Source organism: Drosophila persimilis, unplaced genomic scaffold (genome assembly GCF_003286085.1).
Source record: "Drosophila persimilis strain 14011-0111.01,24,50 unplaced genomic scaffold, DperRS2 tig00000002-arrow-pilon, whole genome shotgun sequence".
NCBI lineage: Eukaryota > Metazoa > Arthropoda > Insecta > Diptera > Drosophilidae > Drosophila > Drosophila persimilis.
In genome coordinates, this window is record NW_020825289.1 from 903233 (window position 1) to 924484 (window position 21252).

General features: G+C 54.1%; 1 pseudogene; it reads right to left on the reverse strand.

Moving 5' to 3' along the window:
- Positions 1–276: 276 nt before the first annotated feature.
- LOC113565127 lies at positions 277–20627 on the reverse strand (annotated as a pseudogene).
- Positions 20628–21252: the final 625 nt, after the last annotated feature.

Genomic DNA, 21252 nt, shown 5'->3' on the forward strand with positions numbered 1-21252 from the left:
TATTAAAACAAAAGATATAAATAATAAACTTATTCAATCGAATAATAAAGTTATAACAATTCTCAAAGAATTTAACGAAACTAATTCAAATTCAATAAAATAAACTATATTATTGAATAAAAAATATAAACTTAATAGAAAGCAACTTAATCTAATAGAAATTAAATTTACAAATCTAATTCTACAAATTGATAAATATTTCACGATCTAAAATGAATTATTTCATATCACTAACACCACAAATTAGTCTTTTTATTAAACTATTTAAATTTATAATCATAATATACATGAATCTCTTCTTAAAATCAATAAATTTAGAGGTAATCAATGTAAAATTATTAATAAATATTCACAAATTTTCCCCCCTCTAAAAGAAAACACACCAGAAAATAATTTTCCGTGTTGACTAAAAGAATATAAGTATAAAGTGTAAGCTGCTCTAAAAAATGATAAAAATGATAATATAATTATAGTTAATAATGATCAAGAAACAATTCTATTTAATAAAGAAATTTCTCCTAATAAATTTAATGTAGGAGGAGCTGCTATATTAGCTGAACTTAATAAAAATCATCATAATGTTATAGCAGGTATAAAATTTAATAACCCCTTATTAATTAATAAACTTCGTCTACCTAACCGTTCATAAGATACATTAGCTAAACAAAATAAGCCAGAAGAACAAAGCCCATGAGCAATTATTAATGTATATGAACCACATAAACCTCAATAAGTTATTGTTAAAAGACCAGCTAATACAATTCCTATATGAGCAACTGAAGAATAAGCAATTAAAGCTTTTAAATCAGTTTGTCGTAGACAAATTAATCTCACTAAAACACCACCTACTAAACTAATTCTAATTCAAATAAATCTATATTTTAAATTTATTAGCTGAAGAAACGAAATAACCCGTAACAAACCATAGCCTCCTAATTTTAATATAATTCCAGCCAAAATTATAGAACCTGAAACAGGAGCTTCAACATGAGCTTTTGGCAATCATAGTGTAAGGAAGTTCTCAGGCCGAGGTACAGCTTCTCAGTCTGTCCAGGGCCCGGTCCTTCCCCACAGCAAAATTTGTTGTGTGAGGACCTAAGGGGAGAGCCGCTCGTGGCGAAAGCGCGCCCGTGGGGTGGATCGTGGGACGGTCGGGCCTGGCCCGGCCACGAGGCGTGGGTGAAGCCGTGCTTGGGAGCTGCAGAGACGTGCGTTGGGGGTGGGAGTGGTGTGGGTGTGGCGGGAGAAGAGGTTTGGATCAGGGATCGGAAGGGTATGGGAGAGGGGAGCCCAGCTTAGCAGATGCCGCATGATCCACGACTCACATCTGCGTCGCCAGGTCCCCAGGGCGAGGGTGTAGGAGAGGGAACCCAGCTTTGCGAATGCCGCGTGAATCCACGACTCACATCCAGCATCGCCGGGTCCCCAGGGGAGAAAGGTATAGGAGAGGGAAAACCTAGCTTGGTGAATGCCGCATGATCCACGACTCACATCCACTTCGCCGGGTCCCCAGGGGGAAAAGGTACAGGAGAGGAAAAAGCCAGCTTGGTGAATGCCGCATGATCCACGAATCACATCCACTTCGCCGGGCCTCCCGGGAAAAGGGAAGAGAGGGGGAGGGGGAGTGAGTGACTCCTACGGGCGAATGCTCTGAGACAGGTGGGTTGAGGTTGGTGTCTTTATTGTTTTCGGATCATTTCCCTACTTAAAATCCCGCGCCTGCAGCGGGGAAATAAACGCCAAAAAAATTATATTAAACAACATGTGGGCATAGATATGTAAAACAACTGCGGGAATGTTCTGCTTATACCTGCCTACTGCACCGATCTGTTCCCCCCCAGAGCTCACATACGTGAGGTGGCTCACCCTTGTTTCCCTCCTTTGGGGTCCTGGTATCCCGCGGCGGGTCCTCGTCACTTCGGCTTGTCTTGTACACGGCGTGGTCACAGCTTGTTTTTTTTTACACGGCGCGGTCGCGGCTTATTTTTCACATTTTTTTTTTGGCTTCCGCCGCACAACCGGTCTTGCTCAGCCCTCGGAGATCACTCCCGAGCCTGGCCCGCGCTGGACCGTGCCAGGCCTCTGCTTTACCTTTTGCAGCTTCTCTGCCGCTTCGTGGCTGCGCAGCTTTCGGCTGTCGGCCTCGGCTGCGTGGGCGATCGGCTGCGTGTGTGTATTGCCTGCTTCGCCGTCGGCTCTTTCCTCGGCTGCGTGGGCGTAAGGCCGATCGGCGGCTTCTCTGCCGCTTCGCTCTCTTTCATCTGCGTATAGCCGTTCTCTTCTTTGCGTTGGCTGCGTGGGCGTAAGAGCGTATCTCTTTCGTGTTGGTTCTCTTAGTAATAATGAAATTAGATAACAAGCCGTCGGGGCGGTCCCTTCAGGGGATGGTGTCGTGGTCAGTGTTGTGGAGGCTTATGCCTTCGCACTCCCTTCCTACTTCGGGGTGGGGCGCGGTGAAATGCGCCCCAAATTTCCGCTGATGCATACGCGGAAGCGTTGGCCGTCGTGGTGTTCTAGGCTGCGGATCCGGCTGCGCCCGTGACGCGCCACGTTTGCCTGAGCGCTGGCGCCTTCCAGCAGGCTTTGCGGGATGCGGCGGTCAGGCGTGCTTACGCGCCAGGCGACTGGAGCGATTGGCCATTCCTGCTCCTCCTGCAGCGTGTTTAGCTCGGGCATCTCCTCGAACGCTTTGAGCAGTCCGCCCGCCTCTGCCTCTTCCAAGCCCAATGGTTGGCTCGCGTGGTGTTGCCCGGTTCTGCTTGCGGGGTCGGAGAGTGGTGTCTTGCTTGTGGTTGGCTGGTCGTGGACCGTGGTTGCCTTGAGCTGGGCGGCGACGCACCCCTAGGATGCCCCTCCGTGCCATCCTCTGCCTCTAGAGGCTGTGCGTCGCTCGTCCTTGGGTTGTCCATGTCGGATCTGGTGGGGGGAAGAAACCTTGTTTGGTTAGAACCTGCCCTGTGCTACTGATGTGTCCTGTGCTCTGGGTTTCCCTGATCGGTGCATTTCTAGTTTCTGGCTATTTCTTACTCTAATCCCTTAAGGGGAGTTAAGCTATCTTACTGAGTGTGGACGCGGTTTCCCCTTGCGGGGCGAGGACATTACGGCAGCGCACTACCATAAGTGGCCCTCATGAACTCGCGGTTTTCCTGGTGCTGGGGTCGTCGTCATCGTTGTCTTCGTTGTCTTCGCTGGTGAGTGTGTGCTCGTTGTCGTGGTAGGCCTTGAGGTCGGCTAGTCCGGCCGTTCGTCGTTGTCTTCCCGGATGCTTCTGGAGTCGTGCTATGGTGGGAGAAATAAATTTAATTACTTTGTAAGGCCCCTCATATTTGGGAGCCAGTTTGGCAGCGAAGTTGTCCGCCGCTTTGGACAGGTGATGTTGGCGTAGCATCACGAGCGTCCCGATCGTGGGTCTCCATTCGCGTCGACGTAGGTTGTAGGTCCTGCTCTGCGTCTGTGATGCCTGCTGAGTATTTTCCTGTACGATGGCGAAGATTTCCTTGAGTCGCCTGGCCTTGTCGGTTGGGGTCTCTGTCACTTCGCCTAGTCCTGGGGTCGTCTCTTCGTACAAGGCTCCAGGCAACCGAGGTTCCCGGCCGAGTACGATGAATGCTGGGATGAAGCCTGTGGTGTCCGATGTGCTGCTGTTGATGGCTAGGCTGAGTTCGGGCAGCAGCTCGTCCCATGTCCGCTGGTCTCCATCGATGTACTGGGCGATCATGGTTTTGATCGTCCTATTGGCTCGTTCCGTGGGGTTTTGTTGTGGCGTATAGGGCGCCGTATACTCCAGTTCCATGCCTGCTAGTTTGCAGAACTTTCGGAAAGAGCGACTTGTGAATTGGGTCCCGTTTTCGCATACGAATTTCCGTGGTGTCCCGAAGCGGCTTAGGATCCGTTCCCGGAAAGCGGTCTCCAGTAGTGCGGTGGTGGCCTTGCGAAGTGGGACCAACTCCACCCACTTGCTGAAGGCGTCGAAGAACACCAGCAACATAGTATTGCCGTGTTTGGATCGGGGCAATGGTCCAATGAAGTCGGCGCAGACGATGTCCAGTGGTTCCTGGGCTTGGCGGGTGTGCATCTTCCCTCCTGGTTTGGTTTGACTCACCTTGTACTGCTGGCACTTGGTGCACTGCTGGATATATCGGGCGATATCTCGGTGCAGTCCGGGCCAGTAGTACCTCTGGGCTATTCGTGTCGCTGTCTTCCTGATTCCGAGGTGTCCTGCTGTCGGATGGTCGTGGCACTCTTTTAGCACGCGTCGGCGGTGGTCCTTGTGGACACATAGTTTCCATTTGATAGGGTCTTCTTCGCTGGTTCTGCTGCTGGCTCGTTTGTATATTTGGTCGCTCTCGATGATGAACTCCGGATGCCCTTCCGGCTGTTCCTGGATCCGCTTGCGGAGCCTCTGCAGCCAGGGGCAGGGGCAAGGGTCCCGGTCTTCGTCCGCTCGCTGCAGGGTTTCTACTGGTTGTCGTGAGAGGGCGTCAGCCACAACGTTCTGGCTTCCTCGGCGGTAGTGGATGTCAAACCCATATTGCTTGAGCTCCAAGGCCCAGCGGGCGATGCGTCCCGTTGGATTATCGATGGAGTTCAACCACTTCAAGGCGAGGTGATCCGTGATTACATCGAAGTGGTATCCTTCCAGAAAGCATCGGAACTTCCGGATTTCCCAGACAATGGCAAGGCACTCTTTCTCGGTGGCCGAGTAGTTTTCCTCTGTTTTCAGTAGTCGACGGCTTGCGTAGGCGATGACTCTTTCTGCTCCGTCGATCTGTTGTATAAACAATACTGCTCCGAGGCCATACGAACTGGCGTCCGTTTGGAGTACGAACCGCTCGGCGAAGTCGGTGCATGCCAGGACTGGTGCTTGCGTGAGTCTTTCCTTGAGAGTCTCGAACGCCTGATGTTGTTCGTCTGTCAACTCCCACTTTTGATCCTTTTTGAGCAGGTTGGTCATGGGCTGGACCACCGTGGCGAAGTTCGGGACGAAACGTCGGTACCAGGATGCCATCCCGATGCAGCGTCGCAGTTCTTTCAGTGTGGTGGGCGGTGCTAGTTTCTGGACTTCGCTGACCTTATCTGGGTCCGTGTGGATGCCTTGTTCGCTGATGGCATGGCCGAGGTAGACTAAACTCTTCCTGAAGAAACTACACTTGTTTCTGTTCAGTCGGAGGTTCGCCTCTCGCAGCCTCCTGAAAACCTCGCGAAGGTGGTCGATGTGTTCTTCTAGCGTGGCTCCGATGACGATGATATCGTCGAGATACGCGAACGCGTACGGCTCCATGGTGGGTCCGATGACGCTGTCCAAAGCTCGCTGGAACGTCGCTGGGGCTGAGTGCAGGCCGAAAGGCATGACCTTCCACTGGAAGAGTCCTCTGCCGGGGACGGTAAATGCTGTTGCCTCTCTGCTGCCCTCGGCCACCGGGATCTGCCAGTATCCGTTTTTGAGGTCCAGCGTGGAGATGTAGCGAGCGTGGCGAAGTCTCTCGAGAATGTGGTTAATCCGTGGCAGCGGATATGCGTCCGGCACCGAGCGGGCATTTAGCTGGCGATAATCCACGCACATTCGCATTTCTCCGGTCTTCTTTCCTACCAAGACGATTGGGGCGCTGTGGGGACTGTGGGATGGCTCGATCCTTCCGTCCCGTAGCAGCTCGTCCACCTGCGCGTTGATGATCTTCTGCATGGCCGGGTTCTTCGGGAAATAGCGCTGCTTCACGGGCCTGTCGTCTCGCATTGTTATCGTGTGTTCGGCGATGTGGGAGACTCCAGCTAGTCCGTCGAATTTCGCCAGTTCTTCTTCCAGAAACTTGCCTGCCCACGGCGTGGGGGGGTGGTTCTGGGTCTGGGTCTTACTGCCACGGCGATAGGTCCTCCAGTTCCAGAGCGCTAATGGCGGCCAAGATCGCGGTCTCGTAGTCATCCGAGTCGGCTGGGCGAAACGGGTTGCGTTCCCGAGCTATCTCGGTGTCGGCTAATGGCTCCAGTTGGTAGTCCGTCGTCGGGGTTTCTGTGATCTCGTCCTGTGGTATCGGGGTTCGTGGCTTGCGTGATGTCTGTCGTGCTGGGTTACTACGTGGTGACTCCCGGTTCGATGAGCTGGCCCTGGAGTGGTCCCGCGGGGCCGCAGCTATCTTTGCTGGAGTATTCTGGTGATTCCTGGGTCCTGTTGCTGACTCCCGGTTCGATGAGCTGGCCCTGGGTTGGTCCAGCGGCGCCGAGGCTATCTCTGCCGAAGTTTTCTGCTTTCTGCCGTGTCCTGTTGGTGACTCCTGGTTCGACGAGCTGGCCCTGTATTGATCCAGTGGAGCCGGAGCTGTTTCTGCCCAAGTCCCTTGCTTCCTGCTGTGTCCTGTTGGTGACTCCTGGTTCGACGAGCTGGCCCTGGATTGATCCAGACGAGCTGGCCCTGGATTGATCCAGTGGAGCCGGAGCTGTCTCTGCCCAAGTCCCTTGCTTCCTGCTGTGTCCTGTTGGTGACTCCTGGTTCGACGAGCTGGCCCTGGATTGATCCAGTGGAGCCGGAGCTGCCTCTGCCCAAGTCCCTTGCTTCCTGCTGTGTCCTGTTGGTGACTCCTGGTTCGACGAGCTGGCCCTGGATTGATCCAGTGGAGCCGGAGATGTCTCTGCCCAAGTCCTTTGTTTCCTGCTGTGTCCTGTTGGTGACTCCTGGTTCGACGAGCTGGCCCCGGATTGATCCAGTGGAGCCGGAGCTGTCTCTGCCAAAGTCTTTGTTTTGTTGCGTTGTACTGTTGGTGGCGGGATTCGTGCCGGGGAACTGGCCATGGTTGGTTCCATCGGTGTCGCAGTTCGTTCCGTCGTAGCTTTCTTCGTGTCCTGTTGTGGTGGCGTAGTCCTGCGGTTGTTGCTTGATCTTGTCTGGTAGGGCTTTGTTGTCGCTGCGGTTGGATGGTTCGTGGTTGGCTGTGGGGTGTTGGTCTGCGGCTGGTCTCGGATGGCAGTGGAGTCCGCAAACGTGACAGACCGTGGGCGGGGCTGGGCGGTGCATGATGGTATCGTCCCGGCGGGTTTCTGCTGCAACTTCAGCTGTAGATATGCCCGTCCGCAGTGGATCCTTGCGCGGATGCCACAGAGGAAGTCGAGCCCCAAGATGAAGTCGTCTAATACCGTGGGGAGTATAAGAAGAGATACCTGTGTTTCTTGCTGATCCAGGCGCACTGTGACTGCTATCGCTTGGTTGATCTCCTTCCTGGTTCCATCTGCCAGGCGGATCCTGGTCCTCACCTCTCGCCTGTTCTCGGTCGTCCCAATCTCCTTCGCCAGCCGCTCAGTGATGAAGGATCGTGTGGCTCCAGTGTCGAGGGTGGCCGCAAATGCTCTCCCATTGATGTCCACCAGGGCAGCGATCTTTCCTCCGGTCATGCTTAATGGGTGGGTTTCTCCTGTTCCTGGGTGCGCGCCTCCGTCCATGTCCCAGTTGGGCGGAGACCCGACCCGTTTCCCGACGCGGGTTTCCGGCAGCAGTTGATGGTCCGGACCCCTCGGTGGCCACATTCCCAACAGAACAGCTTCTGTCGGTTTGTGCACGCACCACTGAAATGGCCGTTTTCCCCGCAGTTCCGGCAGGCTCGTTGTACATCGATCGCTTGCTCTTGCTCCTGGCCGATTCCTCGGTTGGCGATCTCGGTTTTCCCGGGTGTCTCGTGTGTGTTGCCTCGTTGTGGGTTGGTTCCATTGCCGATATAGGCGGCTCGATGGTTCTGCGTGGTCCCGATGCTACGGAGTGCGTCTCGGTCCCGCGCGGTTTCGTAGGCCGAGACGAGCTGGGTCAATTCTGTGAGTGATCGGAAATCTTGTCTGCGCGTGTACATTTGATACTCCGGACGGAGATTTTCGTAGATCCGCTCGAGTTCCTGTTCCCGAGTATACTGGGCTCGCTTCATCATCAGACGCAACTCGATAAGGTAATCCCGGAAGGATTCCTTGGGCTTCTGTTCCCGACTTCGTATGGTGACTTCTAGCCGCTGGAAGTATCTGGGGGGCAGGAAGAATTCTAGGAATTCTTTCCGAAAGTCTGTCCAATTCTGTCCCTGCATCTGAAAAGTTCGGAACCATCCTTCGGCCTTACCTGTAAGGAGACCGGAGATGGCTCGCGGCAACTGCTCTGGGCTCCCGCCGTATGATTCCACTCGCTCCTCGAGCCTTTCGATGAACGCTAGTGGGTCCGCGTGGCCGTCGAAAGTAAATCCCCATTTCCGGAGTTTGTCCGCCAGTAATGAGTATGAAATCTCACCCCCTCCGGGGCGTGAGACCCGATGTCCCTGAGGAAGACGTGGCTGTTCTCCTTCCGTGGTTGTCTGGTGGCTAGGCGTGGCCAGGGGTCCAGTGGTAGTGGGTCCTGGCTCGTGGTTCTTGCTGGCCGCCTCTGGTCTGATTCCTTGGAGTGGTCCTTGGGCATCTCGTTGTGGTTGCTCGTCCTGAGCGGCCGGCGTCTCGGTTGCTGACTCGCGGTATCCGTGGGTGGATCCTTGGCTCGTGCTGGGCAGCTCGGGTACGATTAATCGCAGTTTTGGTCCCTCCTTGCTGTCTTCCATCTTCGTCCGGCTCTCTGGCCCGGGTGACGTGGCTGGACTCCGGTGGTCCCTGGGGCTCGGTATGTTCCCAAAGTGCGTGGCCAATTCGTCCAGCCTTGCTTGCACGGCTTCGGGGTGCCCTGGGCGTGCGATGAATGTGGTGATCCGGCTCCGTAGGTCCTCTACAGTCCCAGTTTCTCCTAGTCCAAACTCCTTAGCTAGGCTCTGCAGCTCGTCCTTCCTGCGGGACGCTATCCAGCGGATGTTCATCCTGATCCTGGTAGACTAATCGTGGCACCGGTGCGAGTCCTTATCAGCACGGTCTGGTGATCCTATACTAGGATACACGGCACTGGGGTGAGGGATCCTGTTCGAAGGACACGCGGCACGGTACTAGATCGGTGATCCTGTACTAGGATACACAGCACTGGGTTGGATGATCCTGTCGAAGGATACGTGGCGCGGTACAGGGAAAGGTTCTGTCTGACTGCGCGGTGGTAACTGTGTGACTGCCCGGTAACAACTGTCTCGACCGGTGTTCCTGCTCCGCCTTATATTGGCCGCGGCCATGGCTTCGTGGCCGAGGGCTCCTCTGCCATGTAGCTGCTCCTCTGCGTTCGCCGGCTGTCCCTCGCTGCTCCGTTGTTCTACCGCTGCTTCGCTGCTTGGCTGCTCGGTCACTCTCTCGCTGCTCTGTCACTGCTTGGCTGCTCTGTCACTGTCTCGCTGCTCTGTCACTGCCTAGCTGCTCTGTCACTGTCTCGCTGCTCTGTCACTGCCTGGCTGCTCGGTCACTGTCTCGCTGCTCTGTCGCTGCTGCTCTTCCGCTCTGCCGCTGCCTCGCTGCTCTGTCGCTGCTGCTTCTCTGCTCTGCCGCTGCCTCGCTGCTCTGTCGCTGCTGCTTCTCTGCTCTACCGCTGCCTCGTTGCTCTGTCGCTGCTGCTTTGTTGCTCTGCCGCTGCTCTGTCGCTGCTGCTTTGCTTCTCTGCCGCTACTGCTGCTTGGCTACTCTGTCGCTGGTGCCGCTTTGTCGCCGTCGCGTGCCAAAGTTTTAGGCGCCGTCCGCTGCCATTTTCTCCCGGCACGCGGTGCTGTGTCTTCGGCGTCTCTTTCTGTCTCGTCGGTGGCTGGCTGCGTGGTTTTTTTTTTCGCGTGGTTTTCGCCGGCGCGTCTGGGACACGTGCCGGCGGCTGTTGCTAGGGGGGTATTAGAGAAACCAGCCTCAGCTGTACATAAGTCGAGGGATCAAAGATTGGTGCTGGCTATTCGCCGGGACTCTGATTTTGGGGCTGCTAATCACTGATTTGAAGTTTTCCTTTCCTTTCTCCTGCTGCTTTTCCTGATCCGTGGGTCCTAAGCATCGTTTGCTGTTTTGCTTTTGTGGGTCTTGCCTTTTAATTGTGGGCTGCTGCTTGGTTCCCTTTTCACTTTTTCACTTGTTCCCTATGCTCACCGACTCTCCCCTCGTGAGTCCCTGCTCGGGTGCCATCTGTAAGGAAGTTCTCAGGCCGAGGTACAGCTTCTCAGTCTGTCCAGGGCCCGGTCCTTCCCCACAGCAAAATTTGTTGTGTGAGGACCTAAGGGGAGAGCCGCTCGTGGCGAAAGCGCGCCCGTGGGGTGGATCGTGGGACGGTCGGGCCTGGCCCGGCCACGAGGCGTGGGTGAAGCCGTGCTTGGGAGCTGCAGAGACGTGCGTTGGGGGTGGGAGTGGTGTGGGTGTGGCGGGAGAAGAGGTTTGGATCAGGGATCGGAAGGGTATGGGAGAGGGGAGCCCAGCTTAGCAGATGCCGCATGATCCACGACTCACATCTGCGTCGCCAGGTCCCCAGGGCGAGGGTGTAGGAGAGGGAACCCAGCTTTGCGAATGCCGCGTGAATCCACGACTCACATCCAGCATCGCCGGGTCCCCAGGGGAGAAAGGTATAGGAGAGGGAAAACCTAGCTTGGTGAATGCCGCATGATCCACGACTCACATCCACTTCGCCGGGTCCCCAGGGGGAAAAGGTACAGGAGAGGAAAAAGCCGGCTTGGTGAATGCCGCATGATCCACGACTCACATCCACTTCGCCGGGCCTCCCGGGAAAAGGGAAGAGAGGGGGAGGGGGAGTGAGTGACTCCTACGGGCGAATGCTCTGAGACAGGTGGGTTGAGGTTGGTGTCTTTATTGTTTTCGGATCATTTCCCTACTTAAAATCCCGCGCCTGCAGCGGGGAAATAAACGCCAAAAAAATTATATTAAACAACATGTGGGCATAGATATGTAAAACAACTGCGGGAATGTTCTGCTTATACCTGCCTACTGCACCGATCTGTTCCCCCCCAGAGCTCACATACGTGAGGTGGCTCACCCTTGTTTCCCTCCTTTGGGGTCCTGGTATCCCGCGGCGGGTCCTCGTCACTTCGGCTTGTCTTGTACACGGCGTGGTCACAGCTTGTTTTTTTTTACACGGCGCGGTCGCGGCTTATTTTTCACATTTTTTTTTTGGCTTCCGCCGCACAACCGGTCTTGCTCAGCCCTCGGAGATCACTCCCGAGCCTGGCCCGCGCTGGACCGTGCCAGGCCTCTGCTTTACCTTTTGCAGCTTCTCTGCCGCTTCGTGGCTGCGCAGCTTTCGGCTGTCGGCCTCGGCTGCGTGGGCGATCGGCTGCGTGTGTGTATTGCCTGCTTCGCCGCGTGGGCGTAAGGCCGATCGGCGGCTTCTCTGCCGCTTCGCTCTCTTTCATCTGCGTATAGCCGTTCTCTTCTTTGCGTTGGCTGCGTGGGCGTAAGAGCGTATCTCTTTCGTGTTGGTTCTCTTAGTAATAATGAAATTAGATAACAAGCCGTCGGGGCGGTCCCTTCAGGGGATGGTGTCGTGGTCAGTGTTGTGGAGGCTTATGCCTTCGCACTCCCTTCCTACTTCGGGGTGGGGCGCGGTGAAATGCGCCCCAAATTTCCGCTGATGCATACGCGGAAGCGTTGGCCGTCGTGGTGTTCTAGGCTGCGGATCCGGCTGCGCCCGTGACGCGCCACGTTTGCCTGAGCGCTGGCGCCTTCCAGCAGGCTTTGCGGGATGCGGCGGTCAGGCGTGCTTACGCGCCAGGCGACTGGAGCGATTGGCCATTCCTGCTCCTCCTGCAGCGTGTTTAGCTCGGGCATCTCCTCGAACGCTTTGAGCAGTCCGCCCGCCTCTGCCTCTTCCAAGCCCAATGACAGGTCGCTGTCCTCCTTTGGTTGGCTCGCGTGGTGTTGCCCGGTTCTGCTTGCGGGGTCGGAGAGTGGTGTCTTGCTTGTGGTTGGCTGGTCGTGGACCGTGGTTGCCTTGAGCTGGGCGGCGACGCACCCCTAGGATGCCCCTCCGTGCCATCCTCTGCCTCTAGAGGCTGTGCGTCGCTCGTCCTTGGGTTGTCCATGTCGGATCTGGTGGGGGGAAGAAACCTTGTTTGGTTAGAACCTGCCCTGTGCTACTGATGTGTCCTGTGCTCTGGGTTTCCCTGATCGGTGCATTTCTAGTTTCTGGCTATTTCTTACTCTAATCCCTTAAGGGGAGTTAAGCTATCTTACTGAGTGTGGACGCGGTTTCCCCTTGCGGGGCGAGGACATTACGGCAGCGCACTACCATAAGTGGCCCTCATGAACTCGCGGTTTTCCTGGTGCTGGGGTCGTCGTCATCGTTGTCTTCGTTGTCTTCGCTGGTGAGTGTGTGCTCGTTGTCGTGGTAGGCCTTGAGGTCGGCTAGTCCGGCCGTTCGTCGTTGTCTTCCCGGATGCTTCTGGAGTCGTGCTATGGTGGGAGAAATAAATTTAATTACTTTGTAAGGCCCCTCATATTTGGGAGCCAGTTTGGCAGCGAAGTTGTCCGCCGCTTTGGACAGGTGATGTTGGCGTAGCATCACGAGCGTCCCGATCGTGGGTCTCCATTCGCGTCGACGTAGGTTGTAGGTCCTGCTCTGCGTCTGTGATGCCTGCTGAGTATTTTCCTGTACGATGGCGAAGATTTCCTTGAGTCGCCTGGCCTTGTCGGTTGGGGTCTCTGTCACTTCGCCTAGTCCTGGGGTCGTCTCTTCGTACAAGGCTCCAGGCAACCGAGGTTCCCGGCCGAGTACGATGAATGCTGGGATGAAGCCTGTGGTGTCCGATGTGCTGCTGTTGATGGCTAGGCTGAGTTCGGGCAGCAGCTCGTCCCATGTCCGCTGGTCTCCATCGATGTACTGGGCGATCATGGTTTTGATCGTCCTATTGGCTCGTTCCGTGGGGTTTTGTTGTGGCGTATAGGGCGCCGTATACTCCAGTTCCATGCCTGCTAGTTTGCAGAACTTTCGGAAAGAGCGACTTGTGAATTGGGTCCCGTTTTCGCATACGAATTTCCGTGGTGTCCCGAAGCGGCTTAGGATCCGTTCCCGGAAAGCGGTCTCCAGTAGTGCGGTGGTGGCCTTGCGAAGTGGGACCAACTCCACCCACTTGCTGAAGGCGTCGAAGAACACCAGCAACATAGTATTGCCGTGTTTGGATCGGGGCAATGGTCCAATGAAGTCGGCGCAGACGATGTCCAGTGGTTCCTGGGCTTGGCGGGTGTGCATCTTCCCTCCTGGTTTGGTTTGACTCACCTTGTACTGCTGGCACTTGGTGCACTGCTGGATATATCGGGCGATATCTCGGTGCAGTCCGGGCCAGTAGTACCTCTGGGCTATTCGTGTCGCTGTCTTCCTGATTCCGAGGTGTCCTGCTGTCGGATGGTCGTGGCACTCTTTTAGCACGCGTCGGCGGTGGTCCTTGTGGACACATAGTTTCCATTTGATAGGGTCTTCTTCGCTGGTTCTGCTGCTGGCTCGTTTGTATATTTGGTCGCTCTCGATGATGAACTCCGGATGCCCTTCCGGCTGTTCCTGGATCCGCTTGCGGAGCCTCTGCAGCCAGGGGCAGGGGCAAGGGTCCCGGTCTTCGTCCACTCGCTGCAGGGTTTCTACTGGTTGTCGTGAGAGGGCGTCAGCCACAACGTTCTGGCTTCCTCGGCGGTAGTGGATGTCAAACCGATATTGCTGGAGCTCCAAGGCCCAGCGGGCGATGCGTCCCGTTGGATTATCGCTGGAGTTCAACCACTTCAAGGCGAGGTGATCCGTGATTACATCGAAGTGGTATCCTTCCAGAAAGCATCGGAACTTCCGGATTTCCCAGACAATGGCAAGGCACTCTTTCTCGGTGGCCGAGTAGTTTTCCTCTGCCTTGAGTAGTCGACGGCTTGCGTAGGCGATGACTCTTTCTGCTCCGTCGATCTGTTGTGTCAATACTGCTCCGAGGCCATACGAACTGGCGTCCGTTTGGAGTACGAATCGCTCGGCGAAGTCGGGGCATGCCAGAACTGGTGCTTGCGTGAGTCTTTCCTTGAGAGTCTCGAATGCCTGATGTTGTTCGTCTGTCCACTCCCACTTTTGATCCTTTTTGAGCAGGTTGGTCATGGGTTGGACCACCGTGGCGAAGTTGGGGACGAAACGTCGGTACCAGGATGCCATCCCGATGCAGCGTCGCAGTTCTTTCAGTGTGGTGGGCGGTGCTAGTTTCTGGACTGCGCTGACCTTGTCTGGGTCCGTGTGGATGCCTTGTTCGCTGATGGCATGGCCGAGGTAGACTAAACTCTTCCTGAAGAAACTACACTTGTTTCTGTTCAGTCGGAGGTTCGCCTCTCGCAGCCTCCTGAAAACCTCGCGAAGGTGGTCGATGTGTTCTTCTAGCGTGGCTCCGATGACGATGATATCGTCGAGATACGCGAACGCGTACGGCTCCATGGTGGGTCCGATGACGCTGTCCAAAGCTCGCTGGAACGTCGCTGGGGCTGAGTGCAGGCCGAAAGGCATGACCTTCCACTGGAAGAGTCCTCTGCCGGGGACGGTAAATGCTGTTGCCTCTCTGCTGCCCTCGGCCACCGGGATCTGCCAGTATCCGTTTTTGAGGTCCAGCGTGGAGATGTAGCGAGCGTGGCGAAGTCTCTCGAGAATGTGGTTAATCCGTGGCAGCGGATATGCGTCCGGCACCGAGCGGGCATTTAGCTGGCGATAATCCACGCACATTCGCATTTCTCCGGTCTTCTTTCCTACCAAGACGATTGGGGCGCTGTGGGGACTGTGGGATGGCTCGATCCTTCCGTCCCGTAGCAGCTCGTCCACCTGCGCGTTGATGATCTTCTGCATGGCCGGGTTCTTCGGGAAATAGCGCTGCTTCACGGGCCTGTCGTCTCGCATTGTTATCGTGTGTTCGGCGATGTGGGAGACTCCAGCTAGTCCGTCGAATTTCGCCAGTTCTTCTTCCAGAAACTTGCCTGCCCACGGCGTGGGGGGGTGGTTCTGGGTCTGGGTCTTGCTGCCACGGCGATAGGTCCTCCAGTTCCAGAGCGCTAATGGCGGCCAAGATCGCGGTCTCGTAGTCATCCGAGTCGGCTGGGCGAAACGGGTTGCGTTCCCGAGCTATCTCGGTGTCGGCTAATGGCTCCAGTTGGTAGTCCGTCGTCGGGGTTTCTGTGATCTCGTCCTGTGGTATCGGGGTTCGTGGCTTGCGTGATGTCTGTCGTGCTGCTGGATGGTTCGTGGTTGGCTGTGGGGTGTTGGTCTGCGGCTGGTCTCGGATGGCAGTGGAGTCCGCAAACGTGACAGACCGTGGGCGGGGCTGGGCGGTGCATGATGGTATCGTCCCGGCGGGTTTCTGCTGCAACTTCAGCTGTAGATATGCCCGTCCGCAGTGGATCCTTGCGCGGATGCCACAGAGGAAGTCGAGCCCCAAGATGAAGTCGTCTAATACCGTGGGGAGTATAAGAAGAGATACCTGTGTTTCTTGCTGATCCAGGCGCACTGTGACTGCTATCGCTTGGTTCGGGGTCTGGGTCTTGCTGCCACGGCGATAGGTCCTCCAGTTCCAGAGCGCTAATGGCGGCCAAGATCGCGGTCTCGTAGTCATCCGAGTCGGCTGGGCGAAACGGGTTGCGTTCCCGAGCTATCTGGGTTCGGCTAATGGCTCCAGTTGGTAGTCCGTCGTCGGGGTTTCTGTGATCTCGTCCTGTGGTATCGGGGTTCGTGGCTTGCGTGATGTCTGTCGTGCTGCTGGATGGTTCGTGGTTGGCTGTGGGGTGTTGGTCTGCGGCTGGTCTCGGATGGCAGTGGAGTCCGCAAACGTGACAGACCGTGGGCGGGGCTGGGCGGTGCATGATGGTATCGTCCCGGCGGGTTTCTGCTGCAACTTCAGCTGTAGATATGCCCGTCCGCAGTGGATCCTTGCGCGGATGCCACAGAGGAAGTCGAGCCCCAAGATGAAGTCGTCTAATACCGTGCGGAGTATAAGAAGAGATACCTGTGTTTCTTGCTGATCCAGGCGCACTGTGACTGCTATCGCTTGGTTGATCTCCTTCCTGGTTCCATCTGCCAGGCGGATCCTGGTCCTCACCTCTCGCCTGTTCTCGGTCGTCCCAATCTCCTTCGCCAGCCGCTCAGTGATGAAGGATCGTGTGGCTCCAGTGTCGAGGGTGGCCGCAAATGCTCTCCCATTGATGTCCACCAGGGCAGCGATCCTTCCTCCGGTCATGCTTAATGGGTGGGTTTCTCCTGTTCCTGGGTGCGCGCCTCCGTCCATGTCCCAGTTGGGCGGAGACCCGACCCGTTTCCCGACGCGGGTTTCCGGCAGCAGTTGATGGTCCGGACCCCTCGGTGGCCACATTCCCAACAGAACAGCTTCTGTCGGTTTGTGCACGCACCACTGAAATGGCCGTTTTCCCCGCAGTTCCGGCAGGCTCGTTGTACATCGATCGCTTGCTCTTGCTCCTGGCCGATTCCTCGGTTGGCGATCTCGGTTTTCCCGGGTGTCTCGTGTGTGTTGCCTCGTTGTGGGTTGGTTCCATTGCCGATATAGGCGGCTCGATGGTTCTGCGTGGTCCCGATGCTACGGAGTGCGTCTCGGTCCCGCGCGGTTTCGTAGGCCGAGACGAGCTGGGTCAATTCTGTGAGTGATCGGAAATCTTGTCTGCGCGTGTACATTTGATACTCCGGACGGAGATTTTCGTAGATCCGCTCGAGTTCCTGTTCCCGAGTATACTGGGCTCGCTGCATCATCAGACGCAACTCGATAAGGTAATCCCGGAAGGATTCCTTGGGCTTCTGTTCCCGACTTCGTATGGTGACTTCTAGCCGCTGGAAGTATCTGGGGGGCAGGAAGAATTCTAGGAATTCTTTCCGAAAGTCTGTCCAATTCTGTCCCTGCATCTGAAAAGTTCGGAACCATCCTTCGGCCTTACCTGTAAGGAGACCGGAGATGGCTCGCGGCAACTGCTCTGGGCTCCCGCCGTATGATTCCACTCGCTCCTCGAGCCTTTCGATGAACGCTAGTGGGTCCGCGTGGCCGTCGAAAGTAAATCCCCATTTCCGGAGTTTGTCCGCCAGTAATGAGTATGAAATCTCACCCCCTCCGGGGCGTGAGACCCGATGTCCCTGAGGAAGACGTGGCTGTTCTCCTTCCGTGGTTGTCTGGTGGCTAGGCGTGGCCAGGGGTCCAGTGGTAGTGGGTCCTGGCTCGTGGTTCTTGCTGGCCGCCTCTGGTCTGATTCCTTGGAGTGGTCCTTGGGCATCTCGTTGTGGTTGCTCGTCCTGAGCGGCCGGCGTCTCGGTTGCTGACTCGCGGTATCCGTGGGTGGATCCTTGGCTCGTGCTGGGCAGCTCGGGTACGATTAATCGCAGTTTTGGTCCCTCCTTGCTGTCTTCCATCTTCGTCCGGCTCTCTGGCCCGGGTGACGTGGCTGGACTCCGGTGGTCCCTGGGGCTCGGTATGTTCCCAAAGTGCGTGGCCAATTCGTCCAGCCTTGCTTGCACGGCTTCGGGGTGCCCTGGGCGTGCGATGAATGTGGTGATCCGGCTCCGTAGGTCCTCTACAGTCCCAGTTTCTCCTAGTCCAAACTCCTTAGCTAGGCTCTGCAGCTCGTCCTTCCTGCGGGACGCTATCCAGCGGATGTTCATCCTGATCCTGGTAGACTAATCGTGGCACCGGTGCGAGTCCTTATCAGCACGGTCTGGTGATCCTATACTAGGATACACGGCACTGGGGTGAGGGATCCTGTTCGAAGGACACGCGGCACGGTACTAGATCGGTGATCCTGTACTAGGATACACAGCACTGGGTTGGATGATCCTGTCGAAGGATACGTGGCGCGGTACAGGGAAAGGTTCTGTCTGACTGCGCGGTGGTAACTGTGTGACTGCCCGGTAACAACTGTCTCGACCGGTGTTCCTGCTCCGCCTTATATTGGCCGCGGCCATGGCTTCGTGGCCGAGGGCTCCTCTGCCATGTAGCTGCTCCTCTGCGTTCGCCGGCTGTCCCTCGCTGCTCCGTTGTTCTACCGCTGCTTCGCTGCTTGGCTGCTCGGTCACTGTCTCGCTGCTCTGTCACTGCTTGGCTGCTCTGTCACTGTCTCGCTGCTCTGTCACTGCCTAGCTGCTCTGTCACTGTCTCGCTGCTCTGTCACTGCCTGGCTGCTCGGTCACTGTCTCGCTGCTCTGTCGCTGCTGCTCTTCCGCTCTGCCGCTGCCTCGCTGCTCTGTCGCTGCTGCTTCTCTGCTCTGCCGCTGCCTCGCTGCTCTGTCGCTGCTGCTTCTCTGCTCTACCGCTGCCTCGTTGCTCTGTCGCTGCTGCTTTGTTGCTCTGCCGCTGCTCTGTCGCTGCTGCTTTGCTTCTCTGCCGCTGCTGCTGCTTGGCTACTCTGTCGCTGGTGCCGCTTTGTCGCCGTCGCGTGCCAAAGTTTTAGGCGCCGTCCGCTGCCATTTTCTCCCGGCACGCGGTGCTGTGTCTTCGGCGTCTCTTTCTGTCTCGTCGGTGGCTGGCTGCGTGGTTTTTTTTTTCGCGTGGTTTTCGCCGGCGCGTCTGGGACACGTGCCGGCGGCTGTTGCTAGGGGGGTATTAGAGAAACCAGCCTCAGCTGTACATAAGTCGAGGGATCAAAGATTGGTGCTGGCTATTCGCCGGGACTCTGATTTTGGGGCTGCTAATCACTGATTTGAAGTTTTCCTTTCCTTTCTCCTGCTGCTTTTCCTGATCCGTGGGTCCTAAGCATCGTTTGCTGTTTTGCTTTTGTGGGTCTTGCCTTTTAATTGTGGGCTGCTGCTTGGTTCCCTTTTCACTTTTTCACTTGTTCCCTATGCTCACCGACTCTCCCCTCGTGAGTCCCTGCTCGGGTGCCATCTGTAAGGAAGTTCTCAGGCCGAGGTACAGCTTCTCAGTCTGTCCAGGGCCCGGTCCTTCCCCACAGCAAAATTTGTTGTGTGAGGACCTAAGGGGAGAGCCGCTCGTGGCGAAAGCGCGCCCGTGGGGTGGATCGTGGGACGGTCGGGCCTGGCCCGGCCACGAGGCGTGGGTGAAGCCGTGCTTGGGAGCTGCAGAGACGTGCGTTGGGGGTGGGAGTGGTGTGGGTGTGGCGGGAGAAGAGGTTTGGATCAGGGATCGGAAGGGTATGGGAGAGGGGAGCCCAGCTTAGCAGATGCCGCATGATCCACGACTCACATCTGCGTCGCCAGGTCCCCAGGGCGAGGGTGTAGGAGAGGGAACCCAGCTTTGCGAATGCCGCGTGAATCCACGACTCACATCCAGCATCGCCGGGTCCCCAGGGGAGAAAGGTATAGGAGAGGGAAAACCTAGCTTGGTGAATGCCGCATGATCCACGACTCACATCCACTTCGCCGGGTCCCCAGGGGGAAAAGGTACAGGAGAGGAAAAAGCCAGCTTGGTGAATGCCGCATGATCCACGACTCAAATCCACTTCGCCGGGCCTCCCGGGAAAAGGGAAGAGAGGTGGAGGGGGAGTGAGTGACTCCTACGGGCGAATGCTCTGAGACAGGTGGGTTGAGGTTGGTGTCTTTATTGTTTTCGGATCATTTCCCTACTTAAAATCCCGCGCCTGCAGCGGGGAAATAAACGCCAAAAAAATTATATTAAACAACATGTGGGCATAGATATGTAAAACAACTGCGGGAATGTTCTGCTTATACCTGCCTACTGCACCGATCTGTTCCCCCCCAGAGCTCACATACGTGAGGTGGCTCACCCTTGTTTCCCTCCTTTGGGGTCCTGGTATCCCGCGGCGGGTCCTCGTCACTTCGGCTTGACTTGTACACGGCGTGGTCACAGCTTGTTTTTTTTTTACACGGCGCGGTCGCGGCTTATTTTTCACATTTTTTTTTGGCTTCCGCCGCACAACCGGTCTTGCTCAGCCCTCGGAGATCACTCCCGAGCCTGGCCCGCGCTGGACCGTGCCAGGCCTCTGCTTTACCTTTTGCAGCTTCTCTGCCGCTTCGTGGCTGCGCAGCTTTCGGCTGTCGGCCTCGGCTGCGTGGGCGATCGGCTGCGTGTGTGTATTGCCTGCTTCGCCGTCGGCTCTTTCCTCGGCTGCGTGGGCGTAAGGCCGATCGGCGGCTTCTCTGCCGCTTCGCTCTCTTTCATCTGCGTATAGCCGTTCTCTTCTTTGCGTTGGCTGCGTGGGCGTAAGAGCGTATCTCTTTCGTGTTGGTTCTCTTAGTAATAATGAAATTAGATAACAAGCCGTCGGGGCGGTCCCTTCAGGGGATGGTGTCGTGGTCAGTGTTGTGGAGGCTTATGCCTTCACAATAGATGGACCAAAAATATAGGTATTTTTTACTAAAAAAGCACACAATATACAAAAATATAATAAATCATAATTAAATATATAATTATTAATTAAATAAAAATTTATTGAATTTACTTCATTTACTACATAAAAAATACCAATAATAACAGTAGTAAAATAACATTTAATAAAAACAAATGTTTATAATTATTATATTTATTAACACTTTCTCTAGCTAATAATATTAAAGAACAAATTCACAAACTTAACAAAATTAATCCATAAGAAAGCATATCACTACCTAAAAAATAAGAAATTTCAGATCAATAATTTATAAAATGATTTATAACTGAAAAAATAAATCTAATAAAAATAACAAAATTTTTACTATCCAGTACATATTATTAATAAATCAAATTGGGGATAAAAATACTAAAAAAATACTAACTTTAACATTATATAATTCTAAAAGATTGAAAATAATCATTCCCATGAGTACGAATTATAGAAACTAAAATAGATAGACCGAGAGCACCTTCACATACACTAAAAGTTAAAAATATTATTCTAAAATAAATTTCATAATTTAATAAATTTAGGTAAATAAATAATATAAAAAATAATATTAAAACAATACATTCTAAACTTAATAATATAGAAAGTAAATGTTTTCGATTAGAAACAAAACAAAATAAACCTAAAATAAATAAAATTATAGGTAATCTTCAATATAAAATTATAATCATTAGTTTTAATAGTTTGATAAAAACATTGGTCTTGTAAGAGAAAAAAAATTTCTTTTTCATTAATCCCCAAAATTAATATTTTAAATAAACTACCTCTTGATATTATACAATTAATTCTATATTCATTAATTTTAACAACTTCAATTATTTTTTTAAATATAATTCACCCTTTAGCTATAGGATTAACTTTATTAATCCAAACAATTTTTATTTGCCTAATTTCAGGATTAATAACAAAAAGTTTTTGATATTCGTATATTTTATTTTTAATTTTTTTAGGAGGAATATTAGTATTATTTATTTATGTAACATCATTAGCATCTAATGAAATATTTAATTTATCAATTAGATCAAGATTTTTAATTGATAAATCATCTATTTCATTTTTTTT